This window comes from Phoenix dactylifera, unplaced genomic scaffold, assembly GCF_009389715.1.
Source record: "Phoenix dactylifera cultivar Barhee BC4 unplaced genomic scaffold, palm_55x_up_171113_PBpolish2nd_filt_p 000327F, whole genome shotgun sequence".
In the NCBI taxonomy this organism is placed as follows: Eukaryota; Viridiplantae; Streptophyta; class Magnoliopsida; order Arecales; family Arecaceae; genus Phoenix; species Phoenix dactylifera.
This window is the reverse complement of record NW_024067791.1, coordinates 315001-336143: the sequence shown is the minus strand read 5'-3', so window position 1 is coordinate 336143 and position 21143 is coordinate 315001.

The window sequence follows — 21143 nt, the reverse complement described above, 5'->3', positions numbered from 1 at the left end:
CAATAATTAAAATCATATCTTGCATGATCAGAATTTCATTTGATAGCATAATTGATTAAAATTTCCAGATCTGAAATTACATAAGAAGTATGTAATAAGATTCAATCAAAGATTCATGATCATAAAAGATAAATTTTTATTTATGCCTATGCTTAAAAGGAAATTGATATATGCATGATATGCATAAGATATGATCAAATCATAGAATTATGTTTATTAAAGGATAATTTTGTTTTGGATTGTGCTTAAAAGGAAAATTGATGTATGCATGAGATGTATATATTTGTTAAGCAATTTTTACATGAGATCGATTAAAAACCCAAATAGGTTAGGGCATTTACATAAGATGTAAACCTAAACTAATATGCCATTTACATAAGATGTAAACACATATGCAAAAGGGTTTCATATTCCCATAGGATGTAAACCTAAACAATATGACATTTACATAAAATGGAAACGCATAACATATGAAAGCAGTTTCATATTTACATAAGATGTAAACCCTATTTGAGACCTAAAACCTCCTCAATCAGTCGAGAGTGAACGATACATTGAGATAGCCATATTTGATTAATTGATCTAATTGGTGTCTAGGAAAGCATTAAAGGTGGTTACTTAATTATGACCTTACTTTCTGAGTAAGGGGAGCCTCCCACCTGCTTACCTGGCCAATTGATCGATTACCTATGAATAGCTCAAAGTTGGAATAACTAAGAATAGATTACCTAATATTAAAGTCTAGAGGTCTTCCACCGTAGTAGAGTTGCTAAGGTCTTTTTGGCATTAATTTGTCTCGGCTGGACACAATGGGCAAATTGCATCGGAGGGCTGAACCTCTCTATTAGCATAAGATGTTGTGGGATAAAGATAGGGTTGGAGATCAATAACTATTAGGTGAGGATCAAATGACGACTTTACTTCTACAGAAATTATGGTAGGTCTGACTTAACCAAAGAATGTTAGAAGTATGCCCTAGAAGCCAATTTGGCTGACACATTATTTTATTTTGGAACATAAATTTGTACTTGACCTAATTAAGTTGGGCATTCTTTTCATTCATGTTCTTATGTGTCCATGAATCGTCCAAGAAATTAATAAGATGATGATGCATATTCTCAAGAGTTGAGAATTTGAGGCATGTGTCATGGGTGATTAATTCCTAAATTGCTCCTGATCGATGGATCATCACGAGGACGGTGATTAATCCGCTGAGATTAGTACACATATTGCTTTCTTTGATGGATGAGTCTTGAGTCCACAGTGTAGGGACACTGGAGCAATTGTGCAAGTGTTTGTTAGAGAACAAGGGTACTGAGCGTGACCAAGACAAGAAGTCACTTGGATGTCTATCCACTCGTCAGTGACTTGCTTGATGTTGCAGTAGTGTGACTGGTCCTTTGACCTGCGGTACTTCGGCTACTCACAGTGAGGTTATTATAGTTTGACTGCACATATACATGGTCTCTAGACATATGGGTCCATGCAGTGTAGATTGGCTGCAGTAGGTTCACTGTAGGAGTAGGGTATGCACCTGTATGGAATCTATCGACCTTGGTAGATAAGGAGAGATCCTATATGATTTATAAGACTGAGTTCGTAAGACCTCGGCCGGGGCAGTATGCACAGTGAAGAAAGAGTTTTCCACTCTCGAGCTTAAGTCGAATAAATCTTGACATATGACAGACGATGGGGTTTGACGAGTTGTCCATGACCTCCGTCCTGTAGGGATCTACGATAGAAGGACTGTATCATACGATAACTGCACCTAGAGGTTCATCATTCCATTCTACTGGATAGCCACTACATGCTGATAGGTGTCACTGGTGGATGGTGAGACTCACAGGGAATATCTTGATGATCGACAAATCCTGATGAGTTGAGTTGGAACTGTTCCAACCCATTGAAAGAAGTTTTCAATGATATTGTGATAGAGATCGCAATATATCTTACTACCAGTCAGAATAGAACCTATGGGGTCACACACACTAGAGGTATTGACCGATCCGATGGTTGAAATGTGATTATGAATCACGAGTAATCAATTCGATTGATAATCAAATTGAAGAAGGAACAATGGGAATTGATTAATTGGACTTGGAACATGAATCCTACTTGGAGTAGGATTTCTGGAGTCCTAATTGGATTAGGACTGGGAATCCTACTTGGACTAGGACTGGGAGTCCTACTTGGAGTAGAATTCCTACAATCCTAATTAGATTAGGATTTTGAATTCAATTTGGATTCCTACTTAGAATAGGATTCCTAGAAGTCCTAATTGGAAGAAGAGTCCTAATTGGATTAGGACTAAAATTAAATAAGTCCTAATTGGATTAGGATTTCTTAAGTCCCTGTTAATTATTAATCTAATGACTCCTAATTAGATTAGGATTGAAGGGTTCAATTGAGTCATGATTCATTGAGTTCTAATTGGATTAGGACATTGCATGGATCAAACCCAAAATTGGTTCACTCTTGGACTAAGCCTAATTAGATTAGGGCTTAGCCACATTAGGGCATCCCAATCCTTACTTAATGAGGATTAGGGTTAACCATGAGGGAGAGACTTGTGCCCCTCCCCCTTTTTCTCATTGGTGCGGCAACACAAGAGGGGCCGGCGCCCCTCTTGGAAAAAGATCAAGGGCTCCTAGTTTGTAGGAGCCCTTCATGCCTTTAAAAGGAGAAGTGGCCGGCACCCTAGGGCATCAATTGAAGCCCTCTCCCTCTCCAACTCGTGGCCACCCTTTCTCCCCTTGGTTTTCAGCCGCAAGCAAGGTGAGAAGAAAAGAAAGCTTGGCGGCCATTTTCTTCCCTCTTCCTTGGTTCCAACGCAGGAAAAAGGAAGTAGGCTGCAGGGGCTTTGATTCTTCTTCAAACTTCATCCTTCTTCTTCCTCCTCCCAAGCACAATCAAGGGTTGATTCAAAGGGAGGACATCAGCTATCCAAAGTTATCTCTGCAAGGGAGCTAGCACCCCGGGGAGACAAGAAAGCTTTGATCGGATCTCTACTTCGTGTGGATACCCATAGAGGCCGGACGCGTGAACGGCTTCAAGCGAACCATCCTCCTAAACCACGAACTTCAGTTTGCGATGATCATCTACCCACACAAGGTGAAGATCTAATCTTCATAATAGTTTTAAAAGTTTTAATTCTAAAATTTTCCTTTGAATAGTTAAACATTTCATGAATTTATAAATGCTCTTTGATTTCTAAGTACTTGTCTTTTTATTATTTTTAAATAAAGAAGATTCTCTGGTAGACTAGAGAATCTATCATCATCCCCGACATAATATTTTTCTTTTGTTATTCAAAAATCGATTTTGAATTCGAGTGAACGTTCTAATTTTTATGCAACTCCAATCGCCTCCCTGTGGATCGACCTCTTACAACCACTATTCTTCGAATAGAAAAGGTAAGAGTAAAATTTAATTAAACTTTGTTTGTCGGTTCTAACAACGACCTGTTTAGCGTATTTTTAAGCAAACAAGAATCGGACGAACAGACAACAATAAGGAAGGTGAAGAAGAGGATAAAAATGTGTTAAATGAAAATCTAAAAACTTCTTCTTCTTCTTCAGCTAGTCCACCTTCTGCCAAAACTCACATCCCAAAGGCCCCATTTCCTGAAGGTCTTAAATCACCCTCTCCCTTTAGCAAAAAGGGAACTTCACTAGAGGAAATAATGGAGGTTTTCAAACAAGTGAAAATCAACCTTCCACTTCTTGATGCTATTAGACAAGTTCCCTCCTATGCCAAATTTCTCAAAGACCTTTGTACACAAAAGAGAAAATCTACGACACATGTGCCTAAAAATGTCTTCCTAACTGAGCAAGCGAGTTCTATTCTCCAACACAACACCCCTCCGAAATTCAAAGATCCTGGTGCTCCCACCATCTCCTGTGTCTTAGAAAATAATTTCATTGATCGAGCACTCTTAGATCTAGGGGCAAGTGTCAACCTTTTACCTTATTCAGTTTATGAGAAACTTGGGTTAGGTGAGTTAAAACCAACCTCGGTATCCCTTCAATTGGCTGATCGATCTGTAAAAACACCACGTGGGATAATTGAAGATGTTCTTGTCAAGGTAGACAAATTCTATTGTCCAGTAGATTTCATTGCCCTTGATATGGAACATGAACCTAATCCTAAGAAACAAATCCCCGTGATCCTTGGGCGGCCCTTTTTAGCAACAGCCAATGCATGCATCAATTGTAGAATAAGGGTAATGAACATATCATTTGGAAACATGAAGGTAAAATTAAATATGTTCAATGCGGACGACCAACCCGCGAGGAAAGTTGAGTATTTTATGATAGACAAAATAGATGAACTCATAGAAGGAGATGCAAAAACTACCTCACTATGTCTGGCTGAAGACAATAAACTTAGCGCTTGTTAGGAGGCAACCCAATTCTCTTAGATTTTTTTTAACATTGAGGACAATGTTAGGTTTAGGTTTGGGGGTATTCATCTTGATTTTCATCCAAAAAAATAAAAAAAAAATTTAGAAAAAAAATGTGTTCATTTTCATTTTTTATAAAATAATAATAATAATAAAAAATTTAAAAAAAGTTTTTGTTTTTAAAAACCTAATTTCTATACATTTATGTGAGAATGATAAACACACAAGGTATATAAAATCTAAAAAGTCCAATGACTAGTCGGAAGTAATACAAATTTAAGTTCTTTTTATTAAGTCTCTCTTAGGGAGTTGTAAGCTAATTAATACTTTGGAATTTCACTACACACTGGCCGACCCTTCTAAGGTCTAAGCTCGACATTATGTTGATAGTATAGTAGCAACCTTGGACCCTGATGAATCATATTTATCGAATCCAAAAAAAAAAAATCATCAATAAAAATGGATTTAGTCAGGAACATCGAAAAGGGCTACCTATTTTCAAAGGTCAAATGGGCTTGTGATGAGGACTCCGAGCATAAGTCCGTAGGAGAGTCTCGATGCCCGACATCTTATGCCAACTGGTGTGAGAGTTGTCGACTGATTGCTCATTACACGGAGAAATCACCACAAGAGTAAAAGTACATAATTTATATATCTTTTATGAAAAAAATAAAAAAATAAAAAAAAAACTCTGTATTGAGCTTGAAAAAGACAATAGTGTGAAAGCCGTCATTGTAAAAATTCGAGTAAACTGAAATATTACAGATAAAGCCCGTGAGGTACTAAAGTAAACATCCACAACTCTCAAAATCCTGCAGATAAGATGATTTTGAATCAGTGAGTAGGTCCCTTCAACCAATCTTTGGAAACTACTAGTTTTTGCAATATTTTGAAGATCCGAACCCTTAGCTTGTGTACGGTCCAGATTTCACTGAGCACTCCAGTATAAATAAGTCTTACAACTCCCTAACGGAAACTTAATGACCTCAACTTGAATTACATTTTGACCTAGGATTTGGGCTGACCTAGTAAATAAAATCGTGCGTGTTTTGAAATTCTTATCATTTATGTATCTTAAATTAGATTTTAATAATAATAATAAAAAGAGTTTTTGAAATTCTTTACTAGTATGCATTTGGAATTTGATTTTCACTTCATAGATCAATCGATCTTTAAAAAAAAGAAGAAATTAATAATAACAATAATAATAAATGATTTATTGAAGTTTGTGGGTATCTTCACTGAAAACCCTCACGAGACTATAACTCGTCCACTAGGGTAACCTAGGGGTTCAAAGCCTTGTTACATATGGTAAATGTAACCGCGATGCCTGCGAAAGTGAGTTAGAATTCTTCTTTTCTAGTTTTATTTTGCTCAAGGACTAGCAAAACATAGGTTTGGGGGTGTGATAAGTGCTGAATAGTTTATAATTTAGTTATCTTTTCATAGCACTTATCAATATTCTTAAACTGATAAATACACACTTTACCATGAAATTGAATAAACATTGAAATAAATTTAAAATATGGTAAGAGGTAAATAATTCTTTTATCAAAATAGACTCTGAACTTGTCTCTCTCCTGGTTGTAATCTTTCATGTAAACATATAAGGAGGAGATTGTGTTGACCCGGTTTAGTAACCTGATGGAGTTGTAATCAAGCTAAGGCTATGATTAAATAGGTTTTGGTCCTGATTAGATAATTATTCTTGTATGAAAAAAAAGGTTTGATTAACCTTTTTTATTAAGTCACGGTCCTGCTTTTAGCCTTGTTGAGTCCGGTCTGAAGCTGTTTAGCAAGAATTAAATTTAAACGATATTGGGCTCGAGAGTAAGTTCAAGCAAATCAATGATCATGACCCACCTCAAACCCAAAGTCAATTCCCAACCAATTCCTTACCTGCCTTCATATAAAATTTATAAATTTAAAACAAAAAAAAGAAAATAACGAATATAATAAAATAAATAAAAATAATTTCGGGAAGAATCACTGGATTCACTGTTCATATGAACAGTGTCCCGTGAAAACACTGTTCATATGAACAGTGTTACAAAAAAAAAGAAATAATATAATTAAAAAAATAAAACTGTTTCACTGTTTATCTCCTTCCTCCCGCTATCTATCCTTCCCGTGATCCCGCCTCACAGAGCGCCCCCCTGCCCGTTCCAGCCACGAGTCCCAGGCGGTGCAGCCAGATCCAGATCCTCCGCCTCCTCTTCCGCCCGTGACGCCTCCAGCTCCTCCGCCATCGGCCCGTTCCATCTCCCAGCAGCCGAGATTCACGACTAGCTCGCCATCAGCCGCATCCAATGTCCCAACCTTCCAGAAGACGACCGGAGCAATCCGCCCAGCAATCCCGCAACCAAATCTCCTCCATGATCAACGCTTCCAGCATCCCATGAAATCAAGCATCTAGCCGTCCCCCTCTGCCGGATTTGAGCCATTCCAACCGACCGTGATCTGTCCTCCGCGATGCATTCCACATTGATCTCGCAGCCAGCTCCCATCGGATGAGCATCCCGGGTTCGCATCCTCACCAGCGTACTCCCAGGGGATCCATCACCGGGTGAGAGTGTCTATATAAGGTGGCCATCGGCTGGAGGGAGGAGGGGGGGAGGACGGTGAGAAGAAAGAAAGAACAGAGCATGCTCTGTTATGGTGCCGAGAAGGGAGAATAAAAAAAAGAGGGATGCTGTGAGCGTATGAGTTAGTGAAAGAAAGAAAAAAAAAAAGAAAAAGAAGGAAGGACTTGAGGCGGATGGCGTGGAGTATCTTAGCAAGCCGATCAAAGTCGCCGAGCATCATGAGCAGCTAAACCTCGGTTTAGGGGTTTGATGAAGCCATAGAGGAGTATTCATTTCATTTTTATTGATTTGAGTTTGTATTGTAAGATAGTTACATGATGAAGAATTTATCAATTGATCTTACGATTTATCCAATTTATGTGAATCATTTATCTTGCATGAAATATTTTACATAAATTGATCTATTTCATCAAATCCAACACCTGTGGTTTGGAGGAGATATTCATGTGACATCGATTTCAGGTTTAATGATTTAATGATCAGATGCATCATGCTAGGTTAGACAGGTCATGCTTATCGTTAGAGTAGATAGTTTGTGCTAGACTTAGATGATTCATGCTGGGAATTAGTTATAATTTTCTTTTATGGATTGCTTTGGCTTGTAGTCGGAAGCAATCAAGTCTTAAATACAACTCAATCATTGAAAGCGTCACGAATATAAATCTATCGGTAGATTCTAGCCCTAAACACCTCCCTCCATAGATAATTCATACTACTACATCTATACTAATTCTTAGTTTTTATCATTTACTCTAGCTTATACCTTTTGAAGTATTTAATTAAGAAAAAAAATAATTTGTCTCCAATCCCTGTGGACCGACACCCGTAATCACTATCCTACAGGATACGTGCTATTGCGTGGTTTATTTTTAAAATTGAAAGAACCAATCAATTTTTGGCGCCGTTGCCGGGGATTGCTAGCATAGTTGTTTTTCTTTTCATTTAAAAAAAAAACTTTCAAATATATATATATCTAAAATAAAATAAAAATATTTTTTATTTTTGTTATTTTTGTTATTTTTTTTCTTTCTCTCTCTTACTAATTTTTAATTTTCCTTTTGGTATTATTTGATTAGGAATCGAAGAGGAGATCTGGGCTATCCAAAAAGGAATGTTTTAGAGGTTTGCTTAAAAAGAAAAGTTTTGCTGGGAAAATTTTCTTTGGTAACCTCTAATTTTTTTTTTGTTTAAATTGATTATTAGTTTGAAATTTTGTGGTGATTGTTTGATTTTAATTTCAGCAAAAGTGTGAATGCATGCTTGATACACATACACAAATTAATCCGCACATAGTAAGGACAATCACCCCAACAAGATAAGAGCCGGATTTCATCACCGGACTCTTGCCCAACTTAGGTGAACTCAATCTCACATAGTGTCACTTTAATTAAAATCAATTAGACATTGGCTCCTAGGGACATTCGAGCTCAATAGGACGAAGATCACCGAAAGTTGCACCAATTTCGCTCTGTGGCTTAGTTGATGTCTAGGCAAGCTTTGTCCCTATAAGGGAGACAGTTCATCTGTTCGAGGCAAGTAGGTTTTAAGTGGGACCTTTGCGAATGCATCGTGACCCCTCCACTTACCTGAAAGCTTATCTGGTCAACTCGGTTCATTAGACCGGATTTGAGTTTGTATTGTAAGATTGTTGCATGATGAAGAATTTATCAATTGATCTTACGATTTATAATTTTCTTTTATAGATTGCTTTGGCTTGTAGTCGGAAGCAATCAAGTCTTAAATACAACTCAATCATTGAAAGCGTCATGAATATAAATCTATCGGTGGATTTTAGCCCTAAACATCTCCCTCCATAGATAATTCATACAACTACATCTATACTAATTCTTAGTTTTTATCATTTACTCTAGCTTATACCTTTTAAAGTATTTAATTAAGAAAAAAAATAACTTGTCTCCAATTCTTGTGGACCGACACCCGTAATCACTATCCTACAGGATACGTACTATTGCGTGGTTTATTTTTAAAATTGAAAGAACCGATCAACGGCGATCTGAGCGGTTGATGGAGATTGGATCAAAAGTTGATCAGGGATCGAATCAAGGAGGCTCGGGACCAATTCAAGAGTTGAAGACCAACTGATCGATTGACATGCATGTGCTTGTAATATGACCTAATTAGAATCCATGATCATCACCTATTTAAAGTTCAGCTTTTATTTATTGCTGCAATTATAACTGCCTGTGATGTGCTATTTGCATGTGATGCGAATGTGAGCGGGGTAGATAGGTTTACATATGATGCAAACTAGTAGACCAATCCCAATGAGACCTAAACTAAAACCTCCTCAATCAAGTCGAGAGTGAACCGACATGAGCAAGTCATATTAGATTAATTGATCTAATTGGTGTCTAGGAAAGCATGAAAGGTGGTTACTTAATTAGGACCTTACTCTCTGAGTAAGGGGAGCCTCCCACCTGCTTACCTGGCCAATTGATCGATTACCTCTTATGAAGAGCTCAAGGTTGCAAACACTAAGACCTGATTAACTGATATTAAGTCCATAGGTCTTCCAACGTAGTAGAGCTGCTAAGGTCTTTCTGATGTTGATTTATCTCGGCTGGACACAGTGGGCAAGTTGTATCGGGGGACTGGACCTCTCTATAGACATGAGATGTTGTAGGATAAAGGTGGGGTTGGGCACCAATAACTGTTAGGTGAGGACCCAATGACGACTTTATTTCTATGGTTATACGGTGGGTCTGACTTAACTAAGAAATGGGACCAATATCTGTTAGGTGAGGTCTTCATGGCTTAGAGACCAAGTAGCATTGCAACATGCTTAAGAAGCATTGTACAAGAGTTGTACACTCATCTATTTATGTGTCACCAATAACTATTAGGTGAGGTGGCATGTAAATCGGTGGGATCGCAGTACCCACTAGAAATTCTAGTCGTGTAGGATTTCCGTTTTCCTACCAGGGGAGTGTGAGGAATTCAAGAAAATAGTGGGACGTACATTTGTTCTAAAAGACCCTAGAACAGATTAGGATCAAGTACAAAATTCTAACTAGAATCTTTACTCTCTGAAGATTATAATGTCAGCTTCTAGACTTTTAACTCATATCCTATAGAACAACCGTTTGACCAAACCCAATTATAAAGACTGGTTCAGCAAATTTCAAAATAGTTTTGAATTGTGAGAAATTAGGGTATGTGCTAGACCATGGAATCTCTGTATTACCAATCTGTCCGATCACTAATCAGCGTGAGACGCATGCTAAGTGGACGAACGATGACAATAAAGTTAGGTGCTACATAATGACATCCATGTCTAATAAATTATAATGCCAGCATGAGAACATGAAGATTGCCAAGAACACATTAAATCACCTGCAAGAGTTGTATGGTGATTAGAGTCACGCAGCTTGGTTTGAAGTGTCCAAGAGGCTCTTCAAGGCCAAGATGCGCGATGGGCAGTATGTCCATGATCATGGTTTGACCATGATAAAGGGCTTAGAGAAGCTTGAGAAGCTCGGCATGACCATGCACAAGGAATTGCAAACGAATTTGATCCCACAATCCCTTCTAGCTTCATATGAACAGTTTATAGTAAATTACCATATGAACAAGATTGTATGCACCAAAACAGAATTGTTAAATAAATTGATAACTACCTTAGGGACCTTGAAGTGTTCAAGGGGCATCGTTCTCGCTGTCGAGTTGGTTTCTACTTCCAAGAGAGAGTCTATTTGGAAGAAGAAGAAGCTTGCGAAAAAGCAGAAGACTGAGAAAACGCCAAGTAAGAAAGTTCGAAGAAAAAAGCCAATTGCAAGGAAAAGTGTTTCCATTGCATCATGGACGGCCATTGGAAGAAGAACTGTCCTACATACATGGAAAGCATAAAGAACATGAAGGGTGACAGACCTTAAGAAGGTATGTCAGATATGCTTAGGATACTTAGGGATTGTTACCTGTTGCTAGCAGAAATTTGATTTCTGTATATTGTTTAGCACAGAAAGATTTTTATAAGACTACTGTTCCATTTATTTGAGAAATAAATTGGTTCAACGTGGTTTTATAATTGACAGTCTCTATCACATATATATGGATGTATCTATGAATGTATCTGAGCAAATAATGAATACCATAGGATCTAATAGATCCAGAAATGAGATAAATCTAAAGTATTTGTGGCACCTCAGGCTTGGCCATATAGGAGAAGACAGAATAAACAAATTGGAGAAATATGTGCTTTTTGGCTCATTGACTTTCGAGTCATATTCGATTTGTAAATTCTGCCTTCAAGAAAAGATGGCCAAATTATTCTTTGTAGGACACAGGGAGGTCTACGGAAATACTTATGTGTGTGGCCCATTCGATGTGTAGGCTAGGGATTGTAATTTTTTACTTCATTTACCGATGATTACTCACGGTATGGATATGTGTATGATACACAAATCTGAAACTTTTGAAAGGTTCAAAGAGTTGAGATATGAAGTAGAAAAATAAACAGAAAAAATCATTAAGGTTCTTCGATCAGATCGAGGAAGTGAATACCTTAGTGGAGAGTTCCATGATTATCTCAAGGAGAATGGTATAGTTTCATAATGGACTCCTCCTGGTACACCTCAGCTCAACGGAGTGTCAGAGAGGAGGAATCGAACTCTATTGGATATGGTCCGGTCTATGATGAGCTTCACTGATTTACCCTTGTTTCTTTAGATAGATGCCCTATTTTCAGCTATTTACTTATTGAATAGAGTTCCCTCTAAAGTCCATTCCTACCACACCATATGAGATATGACATGGTAAGAAGCCGAGTCTTGGTTATCTCAAGATTTGGGGATGTCCAACTCAACTCAAGCGACAACAGGCGGACAAGATAGAGGATAGGATAATTAATGCTCGTTTTATAGGATATCCTAAATAGTCATTAGGATACGACTTTTCATCCCAAAGGATCACAAAGTGTTTGTGAGCCTACATGCTATCTTCATGGAAATAGTTTATCCTTGATAGAGATAGTGGGAGGAAAATTGAGCTTGAAGAGAAAGTCTCTAAAAAGCAACGAGCCATTATGCCTATAGAACCTATTTATATTAAGCCAGTACACCTCCTCCACCTCGTAGAGGAAGTGTTCCTCATGGGAGATAGAGATCAAGGTAAGGATTCCAATACCTACAACGAGGCGATGTTAGACATCGATTTCGAGAGATGACTGGAAGCAATGAAGTCAGAGTTGGACTCTATGCATTCCAACCAAGTCTGAACCTTAGTAGATTCACCAAGAAGGTATAGTACCTATTGGGTGTAAGTGGATCTACAAGAGAAAATTAAATTCGGATGGCTAGGTAGAGACCTATAAGGCAAGGCTAATGGCGAAAGGTTATAGTCAGTGCGAAGGCACTGAATATCAGGATACTTTTTCACCTGTAGCAATGCTGAAGTCCATTCGAATATTGCTTGATATTGCAGCATAATATGATTATGAGATATTGTGATGGTGATCACAAGGTCTGCAAACTGCAAAGGTCCTTCTATGGACTAAAGCAAGCATCTCGGAGTTGGAATACTCGTTTCAACGATATAATCAAATCGTTTGATTTCATCAAGAACGAAGAGGAACCATGTGTTTATAAGAAGGGTTAGTGGGAGGGCTATTGTATTCCTTGTATTGTACATGGATAATATTCTTCCAATTGGAAATGGTGTTCCCATGCTAACTTAGGTCAAGGTTTGGTTGTCTAAGAACTTCTCCATAAAAGACTTTGGAAAAGTATCCTATATTTTGGGAATTAAGGTCTATATAATAGATCTAAAAGGATACTTGTCCTGTCACAGAATATTACATAAAGGGAGTGCTGAAGAGGTTTGGCATGGAAACCTCTAAAAGGGGATTATTATCCCTTAGGCATGGGATAAATCTCTCCAAGAAGATGTGCCCCAACACATCTGAAGAGATTCAGCGGATGAGCAAGATCCCTTATGCTTCGGCTATAGGGAGCCTCATGTATACCATGCTATGTACGTGATATGATATAGTATATGTTGTAAGTGTCCCGAGCATATATCAGTCAAATCCAGGCAAGAAGCACTGGATATCTATGAAGAATAGTCTTAAGTACTTGAGAAGACTAAGGACATGTTCTTGGTCTTTGGGAGAAGATAACAGTTGAAGGTAGAAGGATGCACACATATTGATGATAGAAAGTCTACATCAGAATATGTGCAATGGTGGTTCAGTAAATTGGAAGAGTTCCAAACAATCGATCATTGTAGATTCTACCTTAGAAAGTGAATGTTAAGCCGTCTCTAAGGGTGCAGTGAAAACCTTTTGGTTTAAAAGTTCATTACAGAATTAGGTGTAATGTCATCAGATGCCATAACACTCTTCTACAATAACAAAGGCACCATAGCACTAGCTAAGGAGCCAAAGGTTTCACCAGAAACCGAAGCACATAGAGCGGCGGTTTAACCTAATAAATGACTACCTCGAAAAGAAATAAGTAGAGGATCAAAGAGTAGACTCCACAGGAAATGTGGTAGACCCATTCACTAAGCAGATAAGTCAGCAGAAAACTAAAACGCATCTTGAGAAGATGGGGCTTAGGTTTATGGCTGATTGGCTTTAGTGCAAGTGGGAGATTGTTAGAAGTATGCCCTAAAAGCCAATTTGGCTGACACATTATTTTATTCTGGAACATAAATTTGTACTTGACCTAATTAAGTTGGGCATTCTTTTCATTCATGTTCTTATGTGTCCATGAATCGTTCAAGGAATTAATAAGATGATGACGCATATTCTCAAGAGTTGAGAATTTGAGGCATGTGTCATTGGTGATTAATTCCTAAATTGCTTCTGATCGATGGATCATCACGAGAACGGTGATTGATCCGCTGAGATTAGTGCACATATTGCTTTCTTTGATGGACGAGTCTTGAGTCCACAGTGTAGGAACACTGGAGCAATTGTGCAAGTGTTTGTTAGAGAACAAGAGTACTAATAAGTGCTTAATAATTCATAATTTAACTATCTTTCCATAGCACTTATCAATGTTCTTAAACTAATAAATACATATTTTACCATTAAATTGAATAAACATTGAAATAAATTTAAAATATGGTAATAAGTAAATAATTCTTTTCTTAAAATAGATTCTGAACTCGTCTCTCTCCTGGTTGCGATCTTTCATAAAAACAGGGGATTGGGTTGACCCGGTTTAGTAACCTGATGGAGTTGTAATCAAGCTAAGGCTATAATTAAATAGGTTTTGGTCCTGATTAGATAATTATTTTTGTATGGAAAAAAGCTTTGATTAACTTTTTTTATTAAGTCCCGGTCTTGTTTTTGGTCTTGTCGAGTCCGATCTGAAGCAGTTTAGCAATAATTAAATTTGGAAGATATTGGGCTCGAGAACAAGTTCAAGCAACTCAACGATCATGACCCACCGCAAATTCAAAGCTAATTTCCAACTAATTCGTTACCTGCCTTTATATAAAATTTATAATAATAATAATAACTAAATATTCATGATTCACTGTTCATATGAACAGTGTCCAGTTAAAACACTGTTCATATGAACAATATTAAAAAAAAATCAAAATGCCGAAAACACTGTTCATATAACAGTGTTCGTGAAATCACTGTTCATGTGAACAGTGTTAGAGAAAAAAAATAAATAATGCATAATAAATAAATAAATAATAAAAAATAAAAAAAATGGGAATTCACTGTTTATCTTCTTCCTCCCGCAGTTGGCCACCTCCTCCGCCATCATCGACCAGATCCCGCGGCCCCTCTTCCTCCTCTCTCGTGATCTGCCTCCCGGCACTACGCCCCGGAATCAGCCGCGTGATCCCTCCTTCCTTCTCTCAGTATGCGTCGGACGGCTATAAAAGAGGAGGGGGGCGTTCGGTGGAAGGGGGGAGCGGGCTTCGACAGAAAGAGGGGACCCCCTATTTCGGTGAAGAAAAGGAAGGAGAAAGCCGTGCGTGGAAGGGAGTGAAGAGTAATTTTTTTATGAAGATGGGAGGACTTCCGGCCACCATGAGCAGCTAAATCTTGGTTTAGGGGTTTGATGAAGCCGTGGATGAGTATTTATGTTGCATTTCTTTGATTTTTAGCATTGTAAGACAGTTGCATATTTAATGAAATTATGATCTTGAAATGTCTTGTTTAATTTGTGTAAGATGTTTATCTTGTAGAAAGCCTCTGCATGAATTAATATAGTTTATCGAAATCGAATTCAATACCTGTGGTTTGGAGGAGATTGTTATGCAACTACCAGATTTATCTTTGAGAAATTAATCATCAGATGAATCATGCTAAATAGGACAGACCATGCCTATCCTTAGAGAAGATGGTTTGTATCAGGCTTAGATGACTCATACTGTGGGTTAGATTTCAACTTTTTATATGATTGCCCTAACTTGTAGTTAAGAGCAATCAGATCATACACGCATCTAAATCATTGAAAGCATCATATTTACAAATTCATCGGTGGATTCTAACCCTAAACATCTCTTCCCGTAAAATATTCCTACTACTGCATTCATCTTACTGTTAGCTCTCATTAATCGATAACTTAAAATACTTTTTACTCTAGCTTATGCCCTTTGAATTAATTTAGTTAAATCAAGTTAGCAAATTCTTCTTCTTGATTTACTTTTAAAAGAAAAATAACTTATTCTTCAATCCCTGTGGACCGACATCCGTAATCACTATCCTACAGGATACGTGCTATTGCGTGGTTTATTTTTGAAACTAAAATAACTGATCAGGTACTGAGCATGACCAAGACAAGAAGTCACTTGGATGTCTATCCACTCGTCAGTGACTTGCTTGATGTTGCAGTAGTGTGACTGGTCCTTTGACCTACGGTGCTTCGGCTACTCATAGTGAGGTTATTGTAGTTTGACTGCACATATACATGGTCTCTAGACAAATGGGTCTATGCAGTGTAGATTGGCTGCAGTAGGTTCACTGTAGAAGTAGGGTATGCACCTATATGGAATCTATCGACCTTGGCAGATAAGGAGAGATCCTATGTGATTTATAAGACTGAGTTCGTAAGACCTCGGTCGGGGCAGTATGCACAGTGGAGAAAGAGTTTTCCACTCTCGAGCTTAAGTCGAATAAATCTTGACATATGACAGACGATGAGGTTTGACGAGTTGTGCATGACCTCCGTCCTGTAGGAATCTACGATAGAAGGACTGTATCATATGATAACTGCACCTAGAAGTTCATCATTCCATTCTGCTGGGTAGCCACTACATGCTACTAGGTGTCACTGGTGGATGGTGAGACTCACAGGGAATATCTTGATGATCGATAAACCCTGATGAGTTGAGTTGGAACTGTTCCAACCCATTGAAAGAAATTTTCAATGATATTATGATAGAGATCGCAATATATCTTACTACCAGTCAGAATAGAACCTATGGGGTCACACACACTAGAGGTATTGATCGATCCGATGGTTGAAATGTGATTATGAATCACGAGTAATCAATTCGATTGATAATCAAATTGAAGAAGGAACAATAGGAATTGATTAATTGGACTTGAAACACGAATCCTACTTGGAGTAGGATTCCTGGAGTCCTAATTGGATTAGGACTGAGAATCCTACTTGGACTAGGACTGGGAGTCCTACTTGGAATAGGATTCCTACAATCCTAATTAGATTAGAATTTTGAATTCAATTTGGATTTCTACTTAGAATAGGATTCCTAAAAGTCCTAATTGGAAGAAGAGTCCTAATTGGATTAGGATTTCTTATGTCCCAATTAATTATTAATCTAATGACTCCTAATTAGATTAGGATTGAAGGGTTCAATTGAGTCATGATTCATTGAGTTCTAATTGGATTAGGACATTGCATGGATCAAACCCAAAATTGGTTCACCCTTGGACTAAGCCTAATTAGATTAGGGCTTAGCCACATTAGGGCATCCCAATCCTTACCTAATGAGGATTAGGGTTAACCATGAGGGAGGGGCCGGCGCCCCTCTTGGAAAAAGATCAAGGGCTCCTAATTTGTAGGAGCCCTTCATGCCTTTAAAAGGAGAAGTGGGCGGCACCCTAGGGCATCAATTGAAGCCCTCTCCCTCTCCAACTCGTGGCCACCCTTTCTCCCCTTGGTTTTCAGCTGCAAGCAAGGTGAGAAGAAAAGAAAGCTTGGCGGCCATCTTCTTCCCTCCTCCTTAGTTCTAATGCAGGAAAAAGGAAGTAGGCTGCAGGGGCTTTGATTCTTCTTCAAACTTCATCCTTCTTCTTCCTCCTCCCAAGCACAATCAAGGGTTCATTCAAAGGGAGGACATCAGCCATCCAAAGTTATCTCTGCAAGGGAGCTAGCACCCCGGGGAGGCAAGGAAGCTTTGATCGGATCTCTACTTCGTGTGGATACCCGTAGAGGCCGGATGCGTGAATGGCTTCAAGCGAACCATCCTCCTAAACCATGAACTTCAGTTTGCGATGATCATCTACCCGCACAAGGTGAAGATCTAATCTTCATAATAGTTTTAAAAGTTTTAATTCTAATCTATCTACGAACGGTTTTTAAACAACGTTCATAGGATGAACGATTGATCCCGCGCATGCCTTTTCCACTGCCATCTGAAATTTTTTAAATTTTCTGAGGCATGGGCGGGTTCCCAACAAGGAACAGGACCAATAACTATTAGGTGAGGCCCTTATGACTTGGAGACCAAGTAGGCTACAACTTGCTTAAGAAGCATTATACAAAGAGTTGTATACTCATCGTTTATTTATGTGTCTCCAGTAACTGTTAGGTGAGGTGGAATGTAAATTGGTGGGACCGTAGCACCCCATTTGAAACCTAAAGTCGCAGGTTTCCGTTTCTCTACTAGAGGAGTGTAGGAGATCCGAGGAAATAGTGGAAGATGTTTATTTTAAAAGTCCTCAAAACAAATAGAAATTCAAATTCAAGTACAAAACTCTAACTAGAATCTTTACTCTCTACAGATAAAAATGTCAGCCTCTAATCCCTTGACCCCATCCTTAAGAACAACCGATTGACCGGACCCAATTATAAAGATTGGCTCCGCAACTTGAAAATTATCTTAAGTTGTGAGAAATTAGGGTATGTACTGGACCATGACGCCCCAGTTTTACTGAATCGTCCAAATGCTGAGCAGCGTGAGACGCATGCTAGGTGGATGGATGAATGACAATAAAGTTAGGTGCTATATTTTGGCATCCATGTCCAATGAACTACAATGCCAGCAGGAGAACATGAGGATTGCCTGGGACATATTGCATTACCTGCAAGAGTTGTATGGTGAGTAGAGTCGCACAGCTCGGTTTGAAGTGTCCAAGAGGCTCTTCAAGGCCAAGATGTGCGATGAACAGTCTATCCATGATTATGGTCTGACCATGATAAAAGACTTGGAGGAGCTTGAGAAGCTCGGCATGAACATGCATAATGAATTGCAAACTGACTTGATCCTGCAATCCCTACCTTCTTCATATGGGTAGTTTATTGTAAACTACCACATGAACAAGATTGAATGCACCAAACTTGAATTGTTAAATATGTTGGTAACAACTGAGGGAGCCTTGAAGAGTTCAAGGGGCATAGTTCTCGCTGCCAAGTTGACTACTACTTTCAAGAGAAAGTCTACTTAGAAGAAAAAGAAGTCTGCAAAGAAGCAAAAGACCGAGAAGAAGCCAGAGAAGGATGTTCCAAAGAAAAAGGCCGCAAACAAGGGAAAGTGTTTCCATTGCAACGAGGACGTCCATTGGAAGAGGAACTGTCCAATCTACATGGGGAGTATAAATGTTAGAAGTATGCCCTAGAAGCCAAGATGGCCGGCGCATATTGGTAATCTGAGGCATAAATTTGTATTTTGACACTTATTAATAAATAAGATTGGATAATTTGTTTTTCATTCATGTTTGTATGTGTCCATGAATCGTCTAAGAAATTTATAGATGATGACACATATTCTCAAGGAGTTGAGAATTTGAGGCATGTGTCAATAGTGATTAATTTCTAAATGCTCTTGTTCGATGGATCCATCACGAGGGATGGTGATCGATCCGCTGAGATTAGTGCACAGATCACTTAGTCAGATGGACGAGTCTCGAGTCTACAGTGTAGAGACACTGGAGTGATTATGCGAGTACTTGTTAGAGAATAAGGTACTAAGCGTGAACAAAGAAAGTAGTCACATGTATGTCTATCCGCTCGTCAGTGATTACTTATGCTGCAGTTGTATGACTGGTCCTTTGACCTGCGTTGCCTCAGCTATTCACTGTGAGGTTGCTGTAGTTTGACGAGCATGTGAACTTGGGCCCTAGCCATTCGGGTCCTTGTAGTGCAGATTGGCCGCAGTAGGTTCATTTTGGAATAGGGCTGCATCTAGATGGGATCTATCATCCTTAATAGATTAGGAGTGATCCTATATGATTTATGAGACTGAGTTCGATAAATTTCTGATCAGATATTTTGGAAAAAGAGTTTTCCATATCTCGAACTGGAAGTCGAATAAATTTGACATATGATGGACGATGGAGTTTGACGAGATATCTATAACCTCCGTCACGTCGGAATCCATGATAAAGGGACTGTATCATACGCTAACTACACTGAGAGATTCAGACATTTCATTTTGCTGGGATGCTACCACATACTACTAGGTGTCACTAGTGGATTGTGAGACTCAAAGGCATTCACCTAGTGATCAGTGAACCTTGAGAGTAGAACTGAAATAGTTTCAGTCCACTAAAAGGAGTTTCAGTGATATTGAGATAGAGATCTCAATATATCTCACTACCAGTCAGAATAGAACCTACAGGGTCACACACATAGAGGATTTAATTAGTCAGACTATTGTAATTATGATTTAGAATCTCAATTGAAGTCAATTATTAATATGATTGGTGATTGAATTAACCTACTAAGTGTTAGTGAGTTAATGAAAGAAGAATTAAGTGAAATTGATTGAAATTGAAATGCAATTGGGCTGATTTAATGAGCCAAATCAAATTGGGTTCGACCCAAATTGATTTGGATTCATGATTGGAAATTGGAAAACCCTAGGTCCCTTATCTATAAATAGGAGGCGTGTGAAAGTCTTCTTCATGATTTTCTTTCCATGCCTCCACCCTCTTCCTCTCCTCCTTCTCCATGACAGCAAGAGGAGAGCTTTCTCCTCTTCTCACGGCAACAAGGAGAAGACCATCTTCTTCCTCCTCCAAGGCGTTGGAAAGAAAAAAGAAGAATCAAAGGGAGAGAGCCATACGCCAAGGAAAGGAGAGTCCTTTCTTCCCATGCCTTGAGCCCTGCTTCTTCCTCCTTGTCCACGGTAGCAAGAGGGGTCTTTATCCTCTTCCTCCACGGTAGCTGATGTGCTGTCGTAGGCAACCAAAAATAAAACCTATACTTCTAAAAATATATATGTAGTAGTGCGAGTAAGGATCGTTCCCACGGAGAGTATCTAGCCTAGTTTTATGCAACTTGAACAAGGACGGAGGGGGGGTTTGAGTATAATGAAAATAATAAAACAACTAAAGAAGAATTCAGATTTAAGTATTGAAATCAATCAAAAGAACAAATCTTGGTCTAAGTCAACATCCACCATCGGAATTTTACAACTGATCATTGATGCAAAGATATCAATTTGCACTTTGAATGTCCACCGATAGAAATATTTTTCTATCTCTTCTTAGTTGTAGTTAATTAAAAACAAGCGATCTAATTAACCCTAACTACTAAACAACCCAAGACAAGCGCTAAAGGTTTAATCTAGTAGCAGCCTTAAGAATTAGAGAGATCGATGAAACTAAACAACACAAACACAAGTGGTTGCATTTGATTTAGCCGAGTATTCTTCCTAAGATCTGAAAATTTCTAATGCAGCAAATTATTAGATCTTAGTTGCTTCACAGATTAGAGGAATCAAACAATTACGGATTTGATATCTAACCTAGCAGTAGATTGCAACGAATAATAAACTAGTAGGCCTCCTAGTCATTAAACGAAAATAATCATGAAAATATGCACAGAAGGACATTTGACATCAAAGCATGAATTGAACAATGAAAACAAATTTAGATCTCACAGTTTTATTGATTCCGAGGCTTCTATTTTCTTAGACCAATAAAAGCTTTAGCCACGCAGAGCCATGGATGCAAACTTCCAAGGAGAAAAGAGAAAGAGGAG